The sequence below is a fragment of the Schistocerca cancellata genome, chromosome 1, assembly GCF_023864275.1.
Source record: "Schistocerca cancellata isolate TAMUIC-IGC-003103 chromosome 1, iqSchCanc2.1, whole genome shotgun sequence".
NCBI lineage: Eukaryota > Metazoa > Arthropoda > Insecta > Orthoptera > Acrididae > Schistocerca > Schistocerca cancellata.
Window position 1 is genome coordinate 664,480,940 of NC_064626.1, and position 14,426 is coordinate 664,495,365.

The window sequence follows — 14,426 nt, forward strand, 5'->3', positions numbered from 1 at the left end:
ACCATGCTGATTACGTATCAATAGATCGTTCCCTTCGAGGTGATTCATAATGTTTGAATACAGTATATGCTCCAATATACAGACCTATATCAATGATATAGGTCTGTAGTTCGATGGATTACTCCTACTACCCTTCTTAAACACTGGTGCGACCTGCGCAATTTTCCAATCTGTAGGTACAGATCTATCGGTGAGCGAGCGGCTGTATGTGATTCCTGAGTAGGGAGCTATTGTATCAGCGTAATCTGAAAGGAACCTAATCGGTATACAATCTGGACCGGAAGACTTGCCCGTATCAAGCGATTTGAGTTGCTTCGCAACCCCTAAGGTATCTACTTCTAAGAAACTCATGCTAGCAGCTGTTTGTGTTTCAAATTCTGGAATATTCCATTCGTCTTCCCTGGTGAAGGAATTTCGGAAAACTGCGTTCAATAACTCCGCTTTAGCGGCACAGTCGTCGGTAACAGTACTGTCGGCACTGCGCAACAAAGGTATTGACTGCGTCTTGCCGCTTGTGTACTTTACATACGACCAGAATTTCTTCGGATTTTCTACCAAATTTCGAGACAATATTTCGTTGTGGAACCTATTAAAGGCATCTTGCACTGAAGACCGTACGAAATTTCGCGCGTCTGTAAATTTTAGCCAATCTTCGGGATCTCTAAATCTATACATTTTAAAAGAAAACCAAGCAAACTTATGACATGGAAACATCCTGATTGGACACGAGGGGAGTGGCAGCTGCACCGTGTCTGCATGGACAAATTCTTCATTAGTAAATTCGAAATATTCAAGCACTGAGAGGAACATTTTCAGATCATTATTTGGTCAAAATCAAAATCAAATTCACCCCATTAAGGAAAAAAGATAGAGAGGAATTGGAGATAAAATGAAGCATCAAAAACGACAAATATCAGAAAAACATACAAAATACAACAGTAAGGAATAATCTGGAGGAACTGATACCAATTTTAAAACAACAAGCTGAAGAGTCGGCCACAGTTAATCAACGTAAAAAACATGAGCTGTAGACTACGGGATATGATGAAATTAATTGTCAAAGACATTAAGCTTGGAAAAAATTTCAAACTCACAAAACAGAAGAAAATGCAACTAATCTTAAAAAATCAGAAAAAATTATTAGAAAAAGAAAAACAAAGCGGCAATATCAAAAGGATCTACTGAGTTCCATTGAAGAACATTGTTGCAAAACCGGTTCCAAAGATTATTTCAAAGCCTTTGATAAACAATTACGTAATTAAACCCTCCCACACTACTGCTGTGAAATAAGATGGAAGAATAACCCATAATAACAAGGAAAACGCAGAAATTTTGGCAGAAGCATTCAACAAGCTATTGTACTGTGATGAACCTGTAAAGCTTTTAACAATAAACACCCCTGCAAAAACCAAACTAGAAAAGATAAACTCACCTGCAGTACAAGAAATAGAAATTGCGCATAGAGAAATAAGAAACTACAAAGCATATAGTGAAAAATCAAGTGTTTGCGGAAATGTGGAAGTATGGGCAACATTAAAAATTCCCAGAAGACTGGACCACGGCTATAAGAAAGGAGACAAATGTGATCCAGACAACTATAGAGGAATCTCGTTCTTGGATTGTACCTACAAGGTTTTCTCCAAGAACTGAATATCGAACTCGCGAACCCCGTCAGCACCAAAACAATAAGAAGCGTGCACCACAGGCAGAGAATTTCAAGACGAGCTGGAATTCTAAAACCAGTCATCAGTGATAAAGATGACTGTAACAGGAAATCATGGTGGCGAAGCCATAAAACTTGGACTATGGAGCAATGGAAGAAAGTCGTTTGGTCGGATGAGTCTTGCTTCACGCTGTTTCCATCTGCGGGAACAGTTTACGTCCCAAGAGTGAAACATAGCGGGTTCGCTGAAGATGCAGGGAAACACATCGTGATATTTTATCGGGTTCGTTGAAGATGCAGGGAAACACATCGTGGTAGTCTATGGACCCCATGGATTATCTACAAGGTCCCGGTACTGCCAAGGACTTTGTGATCATTTTGGCTGATCAAGTCCATCCCATGGTACAATGTCTTTTCCCCGGCGGTGACGCTGTACTCTAAGACGACAGAGCCCCTAACAGTTCGCACCACCCAGGGCTGGTTTTGTGAGCACGAATATGAATAGTCGCATCTCCAAAAGCCACCACTGTCATCAGATCCTAATATCACTGAGCCATTGTGGTCTGCTTTCGAGAGGAGTTTGCCTGATCACCATCTCCATCGTCGTAACCTCAGCTTCCCATTATTTTGTAGGAAGAATGGAGTAAGATTTTCTTGAAAACCATACAGGACCCGCATTTATCCATTACCAGACTACTGGAAGCTGTTTTGAATGCCAACAATTTTCGTACACCGCATTATGTACAGTGATGGTAGTGTGTTATCGGTTTTTTCATATTTTTTGTCTACCTCTGTAATATCTCTGCATTCACTGCACCTTGGAGCTACCATTGATGAACAACATTCTTCTAATATCTACTACTGAACCTAGATGCATACCTAAATAACACAGTTAAACCACGCATACGTACCTGGATAGAAATGCGATCCATCAATGCTATTAAAGCCAAGGTATAATACCGATACTCAGTTATCCAAGACGGGCGACCAATCCTTTTCAGTGCACCTAGATCAGAAATGGTAGATTAGTTCTTCAGCGCCAACCAATCACAGAACAAGAATTTAACTGTGATTTCGGCCAAACAGGTCGTGGGACACAATCTAGTGTCATTTATGTATGATTCACGTAACCACAAATTTAAACATACGCTTCTTGTCAATGATACTGGCATTAATTTGCATCTGAAGAATCATGCTTTTTTTCATTAGCCAGATTTATGAGTTCAGGTGTTCAGTTGTCCGTTGAGAAGATTAGTGTCTGCTTATTTCCTAGAATAGATGGGACAGTACTGCAGGGACTCACTGATGAAACCCAGATGTGATCTCGCAGTCAGAAATAAATAGAAAAGAGTAGATCAATAGATTAAGAATAGGTTTTGCGTTCTAGACATTTCCTGTTGAGTCAGTGCGAATTTTTCTCTCGAACTCCCAGTTACGAATATACTGTACTTTACAGTAATTCGAGTTTACCACCGAAAAATTTATCCAAGAGATTTTCAGACAATCGTTGAGTTATTTACTGCTCTTAAGGAGACATTTACGGTATAATATAACTTCTGTTATGGAAGAAGCGTCGGTGAAATGAAGACGGTAGCACGCTTACTAGCAGTTAGTTCGAACACCTCATTTTCTGTCAGAAATTTCCTTATCTTATGACTTGAAACGAAGTTTACCCTGAGAAGCTATCTCACACAGCTAGTTCAGAATCAGGATCAAGTTTTATAGCGACAAAAGCAATTGCTGGTCCCAGCGAGAACAAACGTGAAACTCGACGCTACTAATTAAGCTCTGACGTAACCTCTTTACACCAGAGCACACAGTTGACGTCACTAATTTTCGTAAAAAAGGACTGTTCGTTGCAAAGATGCTCTACACTGTTAGATTCATAGGAGGTAGTGGTTTTTCATGACCCTAGTAAGGAGATGCGTTAATTGCTTTGTGAACTGTCGAATATACTTCAAATTAACACAAGCAAATATTTTCCTTTTAACAAGTTAACATATCCCAGTGAAGTAGATAACAATTATTCAGGTATCCAAGACAGGTTCTGGGTTTATTTTAGGAAAAGTTTTGTTATTTTGTGTTGAACAAAAATAATATGTGCTAATCGGGATATCGAATGTAAACTGAGTTGCGATCCTCTCATTCTGCATCACGCATTCATTTCTTGGACTATAAAACTATGCATAGCTGCAGAATTTATCCCAATAGTGTTATTTAGTTTTTCAAAGTAGCAAGCAGTCTTTACCCATAAATTATGAGCAATTATTTGACTCGATTTTAAGAAAAAACTGTGCTCTTAATTCTCGAGAAGCAAGACATTAATTTAATCTATATTATTAGACTGAAGAGCATATTCATCAATGTTGTATTTTCCATTATAATTCAAACTCATGAATATGCAAAGGTACTCGTGCTTTAAAACATAACATTCGCGAAGCTGACAGCACGAACAACTCAAATGAAAAATAAAAGTACTCGCAAAAATATATTACTGAATGCGAAACAAGCGAAACGACAGTAAATTTTCTATGAAGACACCTCGTGTGGATTTTCATAAAACTGAACTGAAGTGCAAAGAACTTATATGCAAAAGAAAAACCAGTTTACAAAAAGCTGAAAATCACAGCGGATGAAAATGCAGCCAAGTATTTTCCATATCAACCTCCATTAACAGCGACTGAAAAACCTGTGGGCTTAAGTACATGTAAAAAGGAGAGAGAACCACCGTAAGCTTTTCGCCAAATGCATACAGAAAAACTGTTTTTGATCCATAAATAACAAAATGTGAAAAACTTATTATGTATGCTGTATTTACAGAGTCAACATTGATGACGCGTTATACATAAAAGGGAAAAGCGTCTCGTGTAAATCTCTGTAGAACGGCATTATGGTTAAAGCCGACTATATAAAAGTTCTGCAGAAGATGGCCATCCAAACAAGTAATATGTACAGATTTAATACATGTACTGTAGTAGTTCGAAGGCAAACATGAATCCCATGTCACCATAACGAGGATCTCAGAAAGTCAAGAAAAAATACTTAACGAAAATATTCACATGCACGTGAGCCAAAAAATTATGACCAGTGCCCACCACAAAATGGAGTGGTGGCGTTACAGGCACGGTAAGGAAAGTACGAAGTCTTTTCAGAAAATTCCGGAACTTTGTCCACAAAGATTTTCTACACTTACCTTTTACTTATTGTCCTTGGTCTCCTTCGAAATCTACATCTACATCTACATCCATACTCCGAAAGCCACCTGACGGTGTGTGGTGGAGGGTACCTTGAGTACCTCTATCAGTTCTCCCTTCTATTCCAGTCTCGTATTGTTCGTGGAAAGAAGGATTGTCGGTATGCCTCTGTGTGGGCTCTAATCCCTCTGATTTTATCCTCATGGTCTCTTCGCAATATACACGTAGGAGGGAGCAATATACTGCTTGACTCCTCGGTGAAGGTATGTTCTCGAAACTTCAACAAAAGCCCGTACCGAGCTACTGAGCGTCTCTCGTGCAGAGTCTTCCACTGGAATTTATCTATAATCTCCGTAACGCTTTCGCGATTACTAAATGGTCCTGTAAGGAAGCGCGCTGCTCTCCGTTGGATCTTCTCTATCTCTTCTATCAACCCTGTCTGGTACAGATCCCACACTGCTGAGCAATATTCAAGCAGTGGGCGAACAAGCGTACTGTAACCTACTTCCTATGTTTTCGGACTGCATTTCCTTCACAGTGCTCTCCTTCACAACTGACACACCACTCCCAACGCCGTTTCTACTTCCGGAAGCAGTCTTGTTACGTCTCTTGCTGGATCGCGCGAAGTGCCGTCTGCAAATTTTCTTTTACCTCGTCTATCCACGGGGTTTTCGACTTTGGAAATAAAAAAGCGTCCACAGAAGCCAGGTTTGGAGAGTAAGGGGGAGGGGGGGGCATGAGACAACACAGTGATTTCTCTTTTTGTGCAATAGTCACACACACCAACAGGGAAGAATGTGCGGGTGCGTTTTCGCATCAGCTGTGGAGGTGGCCTTGTATGGTTTTCAAGGGAATCTCATGCCATTGTTCCTGCAAATTAGTGGCAAACTCAGGTAATGATGATAGAGGTGGATGGCGACCGCGCACCCTTCCCTCCACAGCAAGGCTGGACAAGGCGTACCAAACTTCATGCGTGCAGCATGTTCGGGCCCCGGGCGAGCCAAAGTCTGACCTGTCACTCGGCTTTGCACGGTTCCTTCTGGGAAGTACCCGGAACAGCACGGCATTTGATTTATGATTGCGGTGTGGCATTTTGCGGTCGGCACAACTCTGAGTTTGGCAGAATTGTGGTGACAGCGCTGTTTATCCTCGCTATGTCTAACGCCGTTAGCTGAGTGGTCAGCGCGGCGGAATGCCACGCCAAGGGACCCGATTCGATTCCCCGCTGGGGCAGCAGATTTTCTCCGCTCTGAGACTGGGTGTTGTGTTGTCTTCATCATCATTTCATCCCCATCTGTGACACGCAAGTTGCCCAATGTGGCATCGAATGCCGTAAGTAGGGGAGAGTGGGGCACATTGAACCATAAAAAACATTTCTCCGTGTTACTCATCCAATAATTTTATTACAGAGTTGTGATTTACAGATGTTACAGTTTAATCATTCAAGTATCAAATGGCCTTATATGATTGCATTGTCATTAATTGTTTTTTAGCTGCAGGCCTTTGAAGAAAATTTGGTAAATGGTTCATTGTGCTCCACATGTGAGGTACAATGAACCACTTTAAACAGGTTCATTGAAAGAACCTATTTAGCATACAAAGTAAGTGTAAATATACTTTACACATAATGTGTACATATATTCCATGTGTGAATCATATAATTAAATCTGTAGGCACACAATCCTGTAACTTATTTTGGAATTACCGAACATCAGTGGACTCGAAGCTGATTCCAAATCTGAAATATGATTTTTGTCTCTTTGTCACACCATCAGTAGCAGGTCGTGGGAGCATATGAAGTATGCTGCTATCTGGAACAAAAGCTTCATCCTTTATCTAATTCTTTCTCCTGCTCCACAGAAAATACCTTACGATTGTCATAGTTTGGTGTCAATCTTTCTCTGGAACCACATTTAATGTCTTGAACATATCAATGAAGAGTTGGGTAAGGTATTAAATGAGATTTAGCTGCCCTTATTAAGAACATCCTGTACAGCTTCTTGCAGAACGTAATGGTCAGTTTTACCTCTGTCCACCTTCCTGCGGTATGAAAGAACCATCTTCAAACCTGATAATATAAAACAGGACTGCTGAACGTCTGTGATATAAAAGCCTTAAATTCCTACACATATGTTTTACCCATGCTAAGGAAACAAAGTACAGAGTGCTTGTATTGGACACTTAAAGTATTCCTGGGGCACAATGAACCATGGCTCATTGTGCCCCAGGAGAGCTTGGTTCAATGTGCCCCAACACTACATATTTAAAACAAAGCTCATGTGAGGTTATGTATGAACATTGTTAATATTTGAAGATCTACATCATTAAAATACAGTATTGATATTGTTACAATGACTTACTTTCTCTAAAATTTGCTGACAAAGGATTGAACAAAATTCAATCTATCTATGTCCCCAAAAATTACTTCACTGTCGCGAAACTAACATATCAACAGTACAACACTAATGGCGGGAACTAGATCCTGCAGAAAACAAGTGGCAGTTGGTAGAGCAGTACTGACAACATATGCTCAGAGGAAAAAATAATTTACCACCTTATACTGAAATCATGCTACCTGAGTCATTGTGCCCCGTGGTTCAGAGTGCCCCACTCTCCCCTACTTGCACTCGGCGGCCGAACTTCCCTGAATGGGGGATTTCCGGCCCACAATTCCGTACGCGCATTTTTACCCTCGCTATTTCTTCGTGGTATGAAGGACGTTCACAGGTCCACTTGCTATTTGCAGAAAAAGAAGCTGTCTAGCGATCTATCGTCACAGTCCTTTAAAATGAATGGGAATGACAGAAGAGAGGGATAAGAATTCTCAATTTGTATAAGCGACGAGTACTGCTTCTGCTTATTTTCTACGAAATGACATTGTAATACCATGCAGAAAGAATTTAATCTTTAAATGACAATGAAAGACCATGATAGACTGAGACGGTTCCTTGTTCTGTATATCAAGAACCGCTTAGTGATACATTGCAGGCATGGAGCACTTGAAGAAATTGGTGGTACGAATAGTGAAGTTTCTGAAGTCACACCCATATTTCATTTTCAGTTGCAATAGTTTTCAATGGAACTGAACAAAGAGTTTGGAGACTCCATATATGACTGCAAAGTGCGCTGGTTAAGTCTAGGGGCACGCCTGGAACGCTTTTTCGATTTAAATCTCACTATTGTTGAATTTATAAACGAAAAAGGAGTGCAGGAACGAAAATCAGAACATTCTGAATGAATTGCAGATTTCGCATTTTAAGTAGACTTGACTGCACACTGTCCACAGTAAGAAATTGCGAGGTAACTTCTTTCTGATTTGACGGGGATGCATTTAAAAAGAAAATCGCGTCGTGAAACGGACGTAATCTGATAAGGACAATCGAGTCCCCTAAGCTCACTGGCGTTAAAGAAAGCGCGAGGTTTGAAGAATTCATTGTGACCTCGCAAGAACGACAACGACAATTTTATAAAGCTTTTGAGGACACTATCAGTTTTACGTCTGTTCTCAAACAGTTTTTGAAACCGTTTGCCGATTCAGTTGAAAGCGTTCACCTGCGTGTGCAGATGTAACTGATCTGCAAGTAATTCCAGTTTTAATTACAAATCTTTTTGCGTTAAAACTGCCCAGAACGTCAAAATTGATTTTCTCAGGTACTTTTCAAAGTCTCTATAATGAGGTTGCAAAAGTGCTACAATATTTCTCTCGACATACTTGTGCGAAAGACCTTTGTTGGATTATCAAACTACACTCCTGGAAATGGAAAAAAGAACACATTGACACCGGTGTGTCAGACCCACCATACTTGCTCCGGACACTGCGAGAGGGCTGTACAAGCATGTACACGCACGGCACAGTGGACACACCAGGAACCGCGGTGTTGGCCGTCGAATGGCGCTAGCTGCGCAGCATTTGTGCACCGCCGCCGTCAGTGTCAGCCAGTTTGCCGTGGCATACGGAGCTCCATCGCAGTCTTTAACACTGGTAGCATGCCGCGACAGCGTGGACGTGAACCGTATGTGCAGTTGACGGACTTTGAGCGAGGGCGTATAGTGGGCATGCGGGAGGCCGGGTGGACGTACCGCCGAATTGCTCAACACGTGGGGCGTGAGGTCTCCACAGTACATCGATGTTGTCGCCAGTGGTCGGCGGAAGGTGCACGTGCCCGTCGACCTGGGACCGGACCGCAGCGACGCACGGATGCACGCCAAGACCGTAGGATCCTACGCAGTGCCGTAGGGGACCGCACCGCCACTTCCCAGCAAATTAGGGACACTGTTGCTCCTGGGGTATCGGCGAGGACCATTCGCAACCGTCTCCATGAAGCTGGGCTACGGTCCCGCACACCGTTAGGCCGTCTTCTGCTCACGCCCCAACATCGTGCAGCCCGCCTCCAGTGGTGTCGCGACAGGCGTGAATGGAGGGACGAATGGAGACGTGTCGTCTTCAGCGATGAGAGTCGCTTCTGCCTTGGTGCCAATGATGGTCGTATGCGTGTTTGGCGCCGTGCAGGTGAGCGCCACAATCAGGACTGCATACGACCGAGGCACACAGGGCCAACACCCGGCATCATGGTGTGGGGAGCGATCTCCTACACTGGCCGTACACCACTGGTGATCGTCGAGGGGACACTGAATAGTGCACGGTACATCCAAACCGTCATCGAACCCATAGTTCTACCATTCCTAGACCGGCAAGGGAACTTGCTGTTCCAACAGGACAATGCACGTCCGCATGTATCCCGTGCCACCCAACGTGCTCTAGAAGGTGTAAGTCAACTACCCTGGCCAGCAAGATCTCCGGATCTGTCCCCCATTGAGCATGTTTGGGACTGGATGAAGCGTCGTCTCACGCGGTCTGCACGTCCAGCACGAACGCTGGTCCAACTGAGGCGCCAGGTGGAATTGGCATGGCAAGCCGTTCCACAGGACTACATCCAGCATCTCTACGATCGTCTCCATGGGAAAATAGCAGCCTGCATTGCTGCGAAAGGTGGATATACACTGTACTAGTGCCGACATTGTGCATGCTCTGTTGCCTGTGTCTATGTGCCTGTGGTCCTGTCAGTGTGATCATGTGATGTATCTGACCCCAGGAATGTGTCAATAAAGTTTCCCCTTCCTGGGACAATGAATTCACGGTGTTCTTATTTCAATTTCCAGGAGTGTAAATAAGTAACGATTACGCGACAACGTGAGTGCGAAACTCTGCGAAATTGTCTAGCTGTATCCATGTGCTGGCAGTTTGTACCAGATAAAAATTATGTCTGTAGCGCGCCAAAAATATTTACCAGGTGGAGACGTATGAAACTGGAATTTCTCTATAGGTGGTGCTAGCCGTCAGTGTAGGGCCCGTGAGACCACGTCTGCAGCGTCATATGCTTCCTGTAACGGCTGACGACGAATGTCAGCACACAGTAACCCAACTTCCATTCATCGGTACCTGTTTCAAACCCGTAAACTTGTCGAGTTTTGTGCCCACGAACTACGATTTGCGGACAGCATTTCCTGCTGTCATTTGAAGAAAACTGCTGCAGAATCGCATAGAATGCTTGTCGACGCTTTCGGCGAACATGCTCTTGGGAAAACACGGTGGTTCAAAAAATTAGAAAGTGGTGATTTTCACGTGAGGAACGACGAGCGCGGGAAACCACCGAAAAAGTTCGGGAAACCACCGAAAAAGTTTGAAGATATCGAATTGCAGGCCTTACTGGATGACGATGATACTAAAACTCAACAGGAACTCGCGGAACAATTGAATGTGACGCAGAAAGCAATTTCTCTTCGGTTGAAAGCTACGGGAAAGGTGCAAAAAGTGGGAAAATAGGTTCTACATGAACTGAGTGAAAGACAGCAAGCCAATCTAAAGATCACTTCTGAAATGCTGCTCGCCAGATACAAAAGAAAGTCGTTTCTCCATCGAATAGTGACAGGTGATGAACTGGATATATTTTGAGAATCCTAAGCGTCGTAATTCATGGGTGAATCCAGGCAAACCATCGACATCCACTGCAAGACCAAATCGCTTTGGAAAGAAGACAATGTTCTGTGTTTGGTAGGATCAGAACGGCGTCATCTATTACGAGCTGCTAAAAGCTGGTGAAATCGTTAACATTGATCGCTACTAACAGGAACTGATCGATTTAAATCGAGCATTACCTGAAAAACGACCGGAATATGGATGAAAGGCAACACAAAGTCATATTGCTCCATGATAACGCCCCTTCACACACAGCGAAACGGATCACGGAAACGATCGAGGCCTTCAGCTGGGAAATACTAGGGCATGCAACTTATTCTCCAGACTTGGCTCCGTCCGATTATCATCTGTTTGCTTCTCTGGGACACGCTCTAGCTGAAAGACGCTTCAATTCGTATGAAAATGTACGAAAATGGGTCGTTGACTGGTTCGCTTCAAAAGAAGAACTGTTTTTTTGGCGTGGCATTCATAGCCTGCCGGAGAGACGGGAGAAATGTACAAATAGCAATGGAGATGATTTTGAATAAAATATTTTTTATCAGTTTCAGACAACAGGCGTGAAATTATTACAATCAAGTTCCGCTTTCATACTTCTACACCTGGTAATTAATACCGAAAACTTGTTTTGTTAGTGGTCTGTGTTGTTGATAAAATAAGAAATATAAAACCAAGTCATATGCAGCACAACTCTACTGCCATTTAAATGGGGTTCCTTCGCTGTTTTCCCCTCTATCCCCTCCACGCGTTCTGACAGCGCGGCTTGGCGGTGGGGGAAATGTGAAGCGAGGCTGAGTGCTTGGGCACTTGGTCCCGGGCATGGCTCGCGAACCCAAATTTTGATCGCTCCTGCTCCAAACTGTACCACAGAGGCTCAATAATATTGCTATCTTGTGACTGTGGTGGACAGGACAGATGCGACTCTACGTCCTTGTGCTCACAAAACCGGGCCTGTTCGATGCGAGCTGTGTGAACAGGGATCCTATCATCTTGGAACACAACATCGCCACCGGTGAACAGACATTGTACCACGCGATGGACCTGTTGAACCAAAATGGTCACGAAATCTTTGGCAGTAATGGGATCTTGCAGAGTAACCACATGACCCATGGAATACCATGATATGACTGACCAGGTCGTCACCGATCCCCAGCCATCTTTCACTCTTGGGATGTAACTTCGACCAGAAGTTGGAAACATTCTAAAACAAGACCCAACCAAATGACTTCCTTCGATTGCTCGGCAGTCCATGTTTTATAGCTTCGGCACAATGTTTTCCTGTTACAGGCATTTCCATCACTAGTAGTTGGCTTTGGAATTTCAGGCCGCCCAGAAATTCCCTGCTTCTGAAGCTCCCTTCGTGTTGTTTTGGTACTGACAGGGTTCGCGAGGCCGACATTCAATTCTGCAGTGACTTTTACATGTGCTGTCCTCTTACTTTTTCTTAAAATCCTCTTCAGTCATCGTCGGTCGCGATCACTCAACACCGTTTTGTGACTAAGCGGATGATTTTTTTCTACTTTCCCCGTACGCAGTATAAATCTTCGATACGGCGCCTCTTAAAACATCAGACTCTTGTGTTCCCTAGGTTACAGAAGCACCCACCATACGAGCAACAACAATTTGCCCACGTTCGGATATACTTAGCTCTGACGTAATACACTGACAACTATACAGGACACTGTTCTGACCACGACTGACACTTGGAACTTATTGAAGACATTGCAAAGGGCCGTTAGTGGTTACACACAAAAGCGCAATCTGCAGGCTTGGTCAGCATATTTACATACGTCAAAAAAAAGTTTTGCATCACTTCGGTTCCGAGAGTTCTGGAACCTTTACAGAAAATTGGAATTGAGATCAACATAAACATCATTTCCGCCCTTTTTTATTGCTCATGAAAACCACACATTGCATGTTGTACCACCGTACAGCGAGACCTTCAGAGGCTCAAATGGCTCTGAGCACTATGGGACTTAACTGCTGAGGTCATCAGTCCACTAGAACTTAGAACTACTAAAACCTAACTAACCAAAGAACATCAAACACATCCATGCCCGAGGCAGTATTCGAACCTGCGACCGTAGCGGTCGTGCAGTTCCAGACTGTAGGGCCTAGAACCGCTCGGTCACATCGGCCGGCCCTTCAGAGGTGGTGGTCCACATTGCAGTACACACCGTTTCCTCTAATACCCAGTAGCACGCCCTCTTGCATTGCTACCTGCCTGTATTTGTCGTGGTATGGTATCCACTAGTTCATCAAGGCACTGTTGGTCCAGATTGTCCCACTCTTCAACGGCTATTCGGCGTAGATCCCTCAGAATGGTTGGTGGGTCACGTCGTCCATACACAGGGTTCATGTCTCGATAACATGCTGACCGCTCTAGTCGAGCGATGTCGTTATCCTGAAGAAGTCATTCACAAGACGTGCACGATGGGGGCAAGAATCGTCGTCCATGAAGACGAATGCCTCGCCAATATGCTGCCGATATGATTGGACTATCGGTCGGAGGATGGCAATCACGTATCCTACAGCCATTACGGCGCCTTCCATGACCACCAGTGGCGTACGTCGGCCCCACATAATGCCACCCGAAAACAGCAGGGAACCTCCACCTTGCTGCATTCGCTGGAAAGTGTGTGTATAAGGCGTTCAGCCTGACCGGGTTGCCTCCAAACACGTCGCCGACGATTGTCTGATTGAAGGCATATGCGACACTCATCGGTGAAAACTGATACCAATCCGAAGCGGTCCATTCGCCATGTTATTGGGCCCATCTGCAACGTGCTGCATGGTGTCGTGGTTGCAAAGATGGACCTCGTCATATACATCGGGAGTGAAGTTGCGCTTCATGCAGCCTATTGTGCACAGTTTGAGTCATAACACGACGTCCTGTGGCTGCACGAAAAGCTTTATTCAACATGGTGGCGTGGCTATCAGGGTTCCTCCGAGCCATAATCCGTAGGTAGCGGTCATCCACTGCCGTAGTAGGCCTTGGGTGGCCTGAGCGAGGCATGTCATCGACAGTTCCTGTCTCTCAGTAGTATCTCCTCCATGTCCGAACAACATCGCTTTGGTTCACTCCGAGACGCCTGAACACTTCCCTTGCTGAGAGCCCTTCCTGGAACAAAGTAACAATGCGGACGCGATCGAACCGCGGTATTAACCCGTCTAGGCATGCCAACACGAGCCGTGTACCTCCTTCCTGGTGGAATGACTGGAACTGATCGGCAGTCGGACCCCCTCCGTCTAATAGGCTCTGCTCATACATGGTTGTTTACATCTTTGGACGGGTTTAGTGACAGCTGTGATTCAATATTCACAGTCAACGTCTATATTCAGGAGTTCTGGGAACCGGGGTGATCCAAAACTTTCTTTGATGTGTGTATATTCAAGCGTGTATTTGTCGCGGTGTTTTCATATTTTTGTCCAAACCCTGTATGTTCCTCTATGGTTTCCTTCTCTCTGTTAGAACGTATTTTGTGGTTTTGTGAGCTACATCTCATTTTGTACATGCCAACGCATTGCACTGTGCCGTCCGAAGAGGTCTCGGAAGACCCTAACGGTACTGACCGCCGTGTCATCCTAAGCCCTT